The following is a 10,733-nucleotide window of genomic DNA, read 5'->3' as shown; positions in this document are numbered from 1 at the left end:
GGCAAAACTTTATGTGCAATTATATTGTTAGCACCCTATGTCACCCACATTACATAACATTTTAATTCACGGAGTTACAGCTATAGCACATGCAATAGTACCTATTAGTTAACTATCTTCAGAAGCCGCCGAAGCAAGGAATTAACATTTTAGAATATATAGACAAAACTTTTCAAGAAAATGTTGAAGAGAGTCTTGTAATAATGTTTTGAAAATACTTAAATTTAGACTAATTAAATTTACTTATATTTAGTTAAATTCAGACCCATTTTTGAGTAGTATTAGACCAAAACCACAAAAAAAGAGTAAGTTTTTTTCAAGTGAAACATTGAAACGTTTTCTTCCGGAGTCGTTAGACAATTTATCACCAACAGAAGAGATAAGCGAAGAAGATAATGAAAAAGATAACGAAATGAGTGGTGAGAATAGTGACTAACGTGCAATTTATTATAAAAATAAACATTGTTATTTGTAAAAATTGGTTAAAAATTTTAAAATTGTAATCTAATATTGTTTTTAAACTCATTTTAACTTCATAAGCCCTTAAAAAATGTTTAGCCAGCTTTTTTTATATAAATACTCCACTGTGGGACGTTTAAAATATTAAATTGATTTTATGATAAAATAGCTAATTCAAAATAATTTTATTTACGAGCGAGCAATATGTTATGTTATAGATATTTTAAATATTATTAATTGTGTTTTATTCTTCGAACAACGATTATCATAGTGCATAGGAGTTATTGATTTATCTACTCTACTCTTTTCATCTATACGTAGAAAATCAGAGCCTTGTAGTCTTTATTTAATAATTACAAATAATAGTCAAGTAATCGGAAAGACTGAAATATTTAATGATTATATTTATATACTATACATTTTTAAATGTTAGACACTTTTAAAATAAGTAAGATTGTTTTTATACTCTTGGAGCTTATTTAACTTAATATAAAATAATTAGTTAAAAATATCTGAATTTAATATATACGGCTATAGGTGTATCATAAATCACGTATTAAACTTCTATGTTACACAGCACTACCTACCCACCTAATTTTAGTCATAAAGTAGCTTCAATAAAACCCGCGTTGCGCCGTAACTAGTAATGATAGAGTGATACCATACAATAACATTTGTAGTATTTTCTAACTTGTATAAAATAATAGTTATTCATATATTTACATGTAAATATTTATTAATTTAGTTAAAATAAACAATTTTTTTTGATGAAGCACGGTTTGTGGTCAAATTGTAATAAATAATCGAAAATTTTTATAGTTCATTAAACATTTTTACGTTTTTGATGTTTCACAATGGTAAATTCCTAGGTGTTCTTAGAATTATATACGTATTAAATATTGACTTGTTTACTCATACCAGTGATTAATATGCATAGCAATCAGACATTACGAAGAGTGACGAGACTAAAAACTATTTGCTTAAAGTAACTAAATGAAAACATCTAAACTATCATTTTTTTTCAATCGATTATAATCATTGATGAATGAATCAAAAGTATTTCACGGCATAGCAAAACATTGTTGAAGAACGTAAATAATAATTATTTAATTATGTATTCAGTTGTACCTCCCTTCAATATGTAAATATAACTTTAGATTAAAAAGCCAATAACCATTGTAGTTGTGGCTTCATCAATAAAAAAAAAAAAAAATTATTTTAGTGGTCGTCGCTTATAGTAATCATTGTTGATAAGGATCAGCCACTGATAGCGGTTAAAAGTATTAGATTACGAAATAACAGTTGTTAGCAGTGAATTGTACGCTGTCAATTGTGTTTGGATTTTCGGTTACAGTGATCAGAAATAGTTATGTACATCAGAGACGACAGAGACAGATACGATTATAATACATAAGTAAATAAATTCATTTAAATTGTAGTCATATCTGAGTAGGTACATAAAAAAAGAAGATAAATTAAGAATCAAGTTACGTATCACGTACTTTGCCACGTCAAACAACTTAAAACATATAACTCTGATCTTTAAACGAAAAAAACGTGTGCACATCATCAAATTGTTTAAAAAAATCTAAGTATATAAGTACTACTTTGACATGTCCATTCCACAATCCAGTTATTACCTTGTATAAAAACAAAATATGAAGGGCTGTTTAATACGTTTCCTAATGTATACCATTAAAATATGAAAGAAAACTTCCAACCTATTATTTTTTGAAGACCACGATCCACTACTAGAATCCTGTGTTAAGAGCAAAATTACTAAGAATAAACATTTGTTCTAAGTGTTAACATGTTTTTTTTTTAAATTATACATGGATTAAAATGGATTTTCACGAATTTCTTTATTCAAATCAATCAATCTATATATTAAATTATATTTAAATTTTGATGAGCTAAAAGAAACCTTAAAAAAGTCATATTTTATGAACTATATATAGTTAAAAAATTTTGATTGAGTACCCTACAAAAGTTTTTATTGTCGTAGTTAATATTGTTATTTGTATGTTATTTTTGTTTAGAAAGTAATTTATAATTTATAGTGTAAATTATTAATATTTCAAAATTAACAGATTTAATATTTATACATCTTAATATGCTGCTTTAATAATTCTGTGCATAATAGTACATTTTACAATACAATATAATTTATTAATCGTGTAGATATTTATTATTTTTCTTGAATTAAATACATTTTCAAAGATATTCTTTGATCACAATCACATAAAATTTCTGAATATAATGTTTTATTAATTTGTAATAGTTAATATTGTTATAATTCTCATTTACTAATTAGTTATTATTCTATTATGGATTTTGAATTTTCAGTTACGAGAATTCGGTTATAAACAATTATTATTTAAATTTATAAATAGTTTTAGAAATTCTTTTAAATAAATACATTAAATTAAAATACTGATGGGTGGCTTCAGTATAATTTTAATAGAAAATAAACATTATATGAACTCGGAAAATGTCCTTATTAATAACTGTTCACTGTAATAAGTAAGGGTTTTTGCAAATGTAATGCGATGTTCATCTGCAGCTATTAGACTGTATATATCTATATTTTATTAAAGTTTATTACAAATATCTCCACTTTCATTTCATCGCATTTATTGAAATTATAAGTTATTGCTCGAATTAAGGAAAACAGAAGTAGAAGAACTTTCTTAATTAAAAAAACCGGCATTTTTTTTAACAAAAAACTTACATTAATCGATGTACGTTACAATTGTTGAAAAATAGTTAAGTTATTCAGTGCTACAGTTGCCTTGCCCCATCCACATTTTAACACCACTAAAAATTATGACTACCTTATAATAAGTTTTAACATTTGAAGCATTGTAATAATATAAATTGTATAAAATATAAATCTATTTATATTTTTACTAATTTTAAATAAAAATATAACATGTACTCAGTTTAAAGTATGATTGAATCGTTGTTGATTTTTAAAACTTAACATATTTAAGAGTTTGAAATCCTGCAGATTTCTGAGTTATAAATTTTATATTCTAATAACGCAATAGGATAATATTATGTTGACCACTAGTTACAACAGAAGGTCATTTAAGTTGGACCATGATATTTAAGTTATATTTACATGCGTTTATGGTGTATCAATTAAAATTGTTTTTTATTGAAATATAACTAATAACATACCAATCTTAAATGTATGTTAATTTATGTATTATTCATTTGAAATATTCCTTGAAAATATTATAATTTTGCGTTGCTAATGTTTTGGTACGTAATTTAATGAAATCATATTTTGAAATTTGTAACGTCTTCTTAGAATAATTTATTTTTAAAACTTTTAAAATATTTGAGAGATTAAAAATAATATGTTTGTATCTATTTGAATTAAACTGTTTTTCCTGTGTAACTAGTTAGGTCTGAAACAAAAATTTTTATTCAATACTAATAACTTGATCAAGGATTCTAAAATTAAATTTAACAAATGTATGATTTTTAATTGCATTGTTTTTAAAGTGTTGAAATAATGCAAACACAAACGTTTAAATGTTTTTTTGTTTTTTGCTGTAAAAGATATTACTATATAACTACGTATTTCATGTTTTCTTGTAAACATTATAATTTGAATAATTTTCTTAACAGATGTATTGTAAATAGATTTGACAATAATAAAATCTTTAAAATATGCACATTAAAATTAGTATACATTATAACCAGAGCAAAAAAAGAAAATAACATAGTGCGAAGAGTATCATATTTTTCATTAATATTTTAAAAAATTTTTAGGATTAACAGATGTTTTAAACAATTCCATGAATTCGAAGTTCAAGTCACAGTACATACATTTATTTGTTTTTTTAAATTATTAATAAAAACACTTAGTGGGCAAAATATAACGTTATTTCCCAATTTGTTACAGGTTTTACTTTTAATATTGAAAAAATAATTGATAAAATTGAATAATTATTTCATTTAACACTTTTATATAATATTAAATAATTACACAAATATTAAAAATTGAATTATACGTTTATGACCAGAAATAAAGCTGAATTTAAAATACAAAGATATATATATATATATATATTCAATTAAAAGTTTAATTCTTTAAATACAAATTGAGACAAAGTTATCGACTTTAAATCAATCAATTATTCTTTTTGTTTAGGAAAAAAAACGATAAAAATCTATGAAATTTATTACATGTGGCTAAAGAAATTAAATATACTAAATAGTAAAAAGGTAAAATTGAAATCGATCCATCACAATTTTTTTTGATTTTGTTAATTTTCGTTTTGTATTGATTAAAGCTCATTAGATTATTCAAACACCATACTAAATTTTATGCAATAATGATGACATATTATCTATTTTACTGTGAGTTATAATTCATATTTACTACATTCTATAAATATTTCGTCTTTTTTAAATTATAAAATTATTCCATATTTTTTTATTAATTAATTTCAAGCTTTTATTTACTGTAATACATACTTGTACTGTATCTCTGTATTAAAAATACGATTCCTAAAAATAAAATTAAAATATCAGTAGGTATAATTTTTCAAGTAATTATAAAATTTAATTTGATTTTTATTTAAAAGGTTTAATTACATCAAATAACAGTGACGTAGAATCACTAAATCTCTTTATAAAAAATTTTTAATAATTTAAAACAATTTAAGAAACAAAGTTACTTACATATCTTCCAGTGTGAATTTTTTTTTATGTAATGAGTTTATAAATTATTAGCTTTTTTTTAAATAGAATCCAAACACAGTTTAGAACTATCTACGCTAAATGTTTTGTAGGTATGAGAAATAGGGAAACATTGAAAATATCGATTAGAATGGTCAGTAGAGCCAACTTTTTCTATGAATAAAAAAAAAAAATCAGTGTTATATTTATAATATTAATATAAACTTATATTGTATTAAATATATAGATATGTATATATTAATATTTATTAAAGTTATTTATTTATACCAAATATTAAATCATTTTTTTTTTTTTATGTAAAATTATATGACCTATAAAATGAAGAAAATTTTATTTAAATTATTAAATTTGTAACGTCAATATTATAGAAGTTGAATAGGCAAAGATTAAAGTCTAGAAATTATTTGTGATTTCAAAATTTTCAATTTCTTATTAATTAGGTACATTATTATTTTTTTACTTATTATAAATTACGTAAGAAGAAATTGTTTACAGTTATAATTGTTTATAATAATGTAATGTTAATAAAATATAACTAAAATTAAATTTGTCATTGTTTACAATGAGATTGTGTAGAAAAGTTAGTTTACGAATAGCATACGTTTTTTAGAAAAAAGTATCCAATTTTTAAAAAATTCATTGTAATGAATAACATTTTTTATTACCAACTGGTGAAATAAATATATGTTTGTATACTTATAGCAAACACAAAGCACATATGGCATACCGTATTAGATGAGAATAATAAATATTAAATACATATAAACATTTGAATTAATAATGATATTCCAATATTGATATTATTACTGAATTTTTTAATATAGACAATGATATAATCAAGTAACTCTTCAGAAAATATGAGAATTTACTTATTATTAAAAAGAATAATAGTAAATAATGATGTAAAAATACATAATTTTATTATTGATCGTTTCATACGATAGATAAAACATACCAATTGATACTTAATATGATCAAGAAATTATGAGACTTCTAACTTCTAACCATTCAACTATATGTATAACAATATACTATTATACTTTTTTTTTTTATAACTTATTAGCGCTGAACCCGTGCACTTCGTAACTCGTTAAAAATGCTACTTCTTATTTGTCTCAAACTGTGCGTTAAATTTGTTACCTGTGATTATGCTAGCAGTATATTTTTATACATATAAATGGATAAGGGTTAAAATATACTACGTAATAATCTTATAATGCAATTAAATTTAGTTCATCATTATGTAATTTTATTTGTTTTAGCGGTAGAAGTCTGAACATTCAATTGAATGATATTGATTGGAGTGCATTGGGCTACACAATATTTTTTGTTCTTTTTTCTGGTGCGTACACAAATAAATCAGGTTTTCCGATGCGTGAGCATGGCACATATAGTTTCATATGAGAAGCATGGATTTTCTAAATTCAGTCCACACACTTGTAGCGATTATTCTTGTGCTTTATTCATTGCAAAAGGCAAGTCGCACCGGAAACGAAAAAAACGAAACGCACGTGCCATGGAAACAAATAATAAAAAATTCCGGGATAATAATTTCTTTCGCACCAATTATTATTATTATTGAAACCAATAACTACCATTTATAAACAAACATTTCAATCGTAAATCTCAAAATGTCTGTTTGAGCACCTCCCGGGGTTGTCCCTATCACTTTTTAACCAAGCCTATCTTCTGCTCATAGGTTTTATATATTTCTGTACCAAATTTCGTCCCAAAAAGTCCAGAAGTTTAGGAATGCATAAAGAACAAACAGACAGAAATCCATTTTTATGTATATTAAATTAGGTACTCGTTAAAAAGAACAAACGTAGATAAGTAGGTATACTTAACTTAGTAAAAAATAATTAGCCTTTTTTTAACTGAATAAAATTATGATATTTAAATAAAACTATTTTTCTATACGTTATTTTAATTCATATTGAAATTTAGGAATATTGAATTTGATATATACATTCTCAATCTCTGGAATTTGAATAAAGGAAAAAATGAACTTTATCATGAAAAATCAATTAACTCGTTAATTTAGAAGTTCCTCAAACAAAAAAAAAAAAATTCATAAAGTAACTACATAAAAAGTAAATTTTCAATTAACCTGTCTTGGAAATAATTCAACAAGAGTAGGTATTGAAACCGTGATGGTACATTTCAGCTGTCTGCGGGCTGTGTGTGCTATTTGTTTAATTATGGTCGTGTTGTTGTTTTGATGAAAACCGCATCGTCGAATACGCGGTGTCCTCGCCCGAATAAAAAAATAGTAATATTAGCTAATTACATTTTGCGCTGAGATGTCAATCTCTTAACGCATGTGAACATTATTGAGTTCCGTAAAAGAGAAGAAGAAATATAAACGAATAACAATACTATTTTAAGTTATTCATCGACATGGCTGTGTATTAAATGCGCTATAAAAATCCCTAATATATTATATAAATGTCATCTCAAAACATGCATTTAACATTTTAATGCAAGAGGAATCGATGACTTAATAGTGATGTAGAAAACTTGCTGAAAATATAATAAACACAAGTATCGGTGTTATTGACCGTGACATTTTATAATACGCGGACAAATCTCTTACAATATTTTAAAAATAAATATGCAGGAAAACTAAAAAAATAATTAATAATTGAACGTAAAATTTATCGAACCAATCAATGATCTTGAAACATTTCAATAGCAATTTTAAATCCCACTGTCTAATTTTAAGAAAAAAATGTAACATTTTAACAAAATATAAATATAAAATATAAAAAAAAAATTAATATAAATATTATACTTATATAATATAAGTAAAAATGTTTATGCGCATTCATATGCACTAATGATATAGTGAGATAGTTAAAGCATTTTATAATTTATTCACTGACAAATCAAAATCAATGATAAGTACTTTAAGTATATAAAATTACTGTAAACAGTAAAGAAGAATTAAAAAAAATTATCACTATGTGTGATTTATTTGAGTGATAAAATTTAATCAATAATAAATTAAGTAACTTATAAGAAATGTAAATATAATAGGATATCATAATATTTACTAGCTTTATGACGGACGATATTCTTTTGTATTTCATTCGTTACACCAGAACATTCACATACTGTAAATCATTATGTCTCTCAGTACAATTAGTTGCAAATGAATACATATCGGGCGCAAATTTATTCTAATTAAAATTGTAATTGGAAAATATCAAATAAACAATTACATAATTGGAAAATATTTTATTATATGAAAAGTTGCAATAAATGATTTTTTAGAATTTCAAATATTGAGGTTCTTATATTAATGAGTTTATTATAAATATTTATATCAAATTTTATTTCAAATTACATACATTGCATCAGAGGGAAGATACTTGTCTTTGGTTTTAAAAAATCTAATATTTGAAATATTACTATTATTATAATATTACATATTGATGTAGTACTAAAAAAAATCTTAAGTATACGCCAATTATAAGTAAAAAGTGTACAAATTATTATGTAGTTTTTTAAGTTTTATAGTTTTATAAGTCTCAGTACTATTTATTCATTGATTTATTTTTCTAAGTAACAAATTACTAATATATTAATTATTGCCAATGAAATAACCGGAAAACATACTATTGATTATTCGTATATAATTTATCAATTATTTTTATCTGGTTTAGACTATAATAATAAACATAACATAAAAAACAAAAAATATACAAATAGTATCAATATATTTTAAATAGTCTAATTTTAGTATTACCTAATAAATCAAGTTGTTTTTCTATCTAACAAAAGAGTTCAAATAGGTTATCTGGGAAAAAATCTGAATTTATCAATACTCAATGAAATATACTGCATATTTTATTGTTATATATTTATTTTACTCGTATATATATATATATATATATTAATAAATTTCGATTATTCAAGTAGTATTGTAAGTAGCAAGATTTGAACTCATTGATTTTTTTACATCTTTATTTAGCTATTGCGCTTAGATTTTGTTAAAAAAATGAAAGTGTTATATTTACTTAATGTTTTAATCATATTTTTATTGGTATATTTTTCAAACGGGCAATTAAAAACAGGATATCCGAATAATGATCCACTTGGCAATCTAATTACCGATTACGATTACTATAAGGTAGAAATGAATAAAAAAATGACAAAAATACCAAAAAGAGTCCGTGCTGTACTGAAAGAACTCAATCGACCAGGTAACAGACATAATTTTGGTAGTACGTTTAACGAGCAAATGCAAGGTATGGTTGGGTGCCAATTAAAATGAAAAATGGAGGTCCGATGACAAAAAGGGTCATATAATTGTTTTTCAATTTAATGGACCGGCAAAAAACTACAATATGGTTCCTATGATCAATACTCAAAACAGAAATTTTCGTGTAAATAATGTATTCCTGCCAAGTTATTATGATATGGAAATACGAATGAGAGATTTTATTTTAGTGGGATGTGGTGGTGTCGATGTAGAAGTTGTTATAAATTACTACTGTGATTGCCAAGAATCTTGTGAGCGTGAAGATCACCAGCCATCTCTTCGATCAAAAAGTTTTTAAATGCATCATACATTCGTATTTAATATTGGTTTTATGAATTTATATCAACCAAATGCTCTTCATTATACACGATTTGAAAACAGTCTAGGTCTAGTGAATATACCTCAACAATTAATAGACGATAATATACCGACAAAAATAAAACATTTTGGTCCACCAAGGGTACCGAAATCTTAGGTAAAAGGTATTAAATTGTTTGATAGAAATCTCATTGAAAAAAACCGTGCAAAACAAGTAAAGCATGTTCAAGATGGAAAAATGCGGAATGTTGCAGCGGGCAATGGAAAACCAAAAAATCATACGACCATAAGAAATGACGAGAAAGATATATCTGTAGAGATATTCAAACGTTTATTATCGTTTAGCCGTTTAGAATGTATCGATCTGAGGGCATTTGGACATTTAATATTTACCGAAGCAATAAAAGTAATAAAAGGTCGTTGTATTGTTGCATTCAACGGAGAAATATGTACAGGTTCCTATCGAATTATTACAGAAAAAGATATTAATATTTTTACAGACAACTCAAAGAAAGATCCAGTTTTATTCGGCATCAAAAGTATTACTGGTTGTTGTCAACATTTAGCTGGGAGTTACGACAATAACTATAACATCTATAATATTGGAACGTATAGAAATCTCCAAAAGAGAGGTATTAATATTGATTCAGCCAAAGAAATGGAATGTTAATGTGCCTGTTCTACTACTACGAGTACTACACCTGAAACTTCATCCACTACCAGTATAACTTCAAAACCATCAATTACCACTTTTCGTTCTACTACTACGAGTACTACAACGAAACAGTCAACCACTATTAGTACAACTTCGAAACCATCAACTACAACTCTTCGTTCTAAAACTATTACCAACCATCCTATGAAACAACAATCTAATGATCCACAGTCATCAAATTCTAGTGGAACGACAGGATCCATAGTAGGAACAGAGGTAGAAGAGGCAGTGGTTACAGGAGTAGCTGGAATATCAAGT

This window comes from Sipha flava, unplaced genomic scaffold (genome assembly GCF_003268045.1).
Source record: "Sipha flava isolate LNK unplaced genomic scaffold, YSA_version1 341_pilon_pilon, whole genome shotgun sequence".
NCBI lineage: Eukaryota > Metazoa > Arthropoda > Insecta > Hemiptera > Aphididae > Sipha > Sipha flava.
This window is presented reverse-complemented; position numbering follows the sequence as displayed.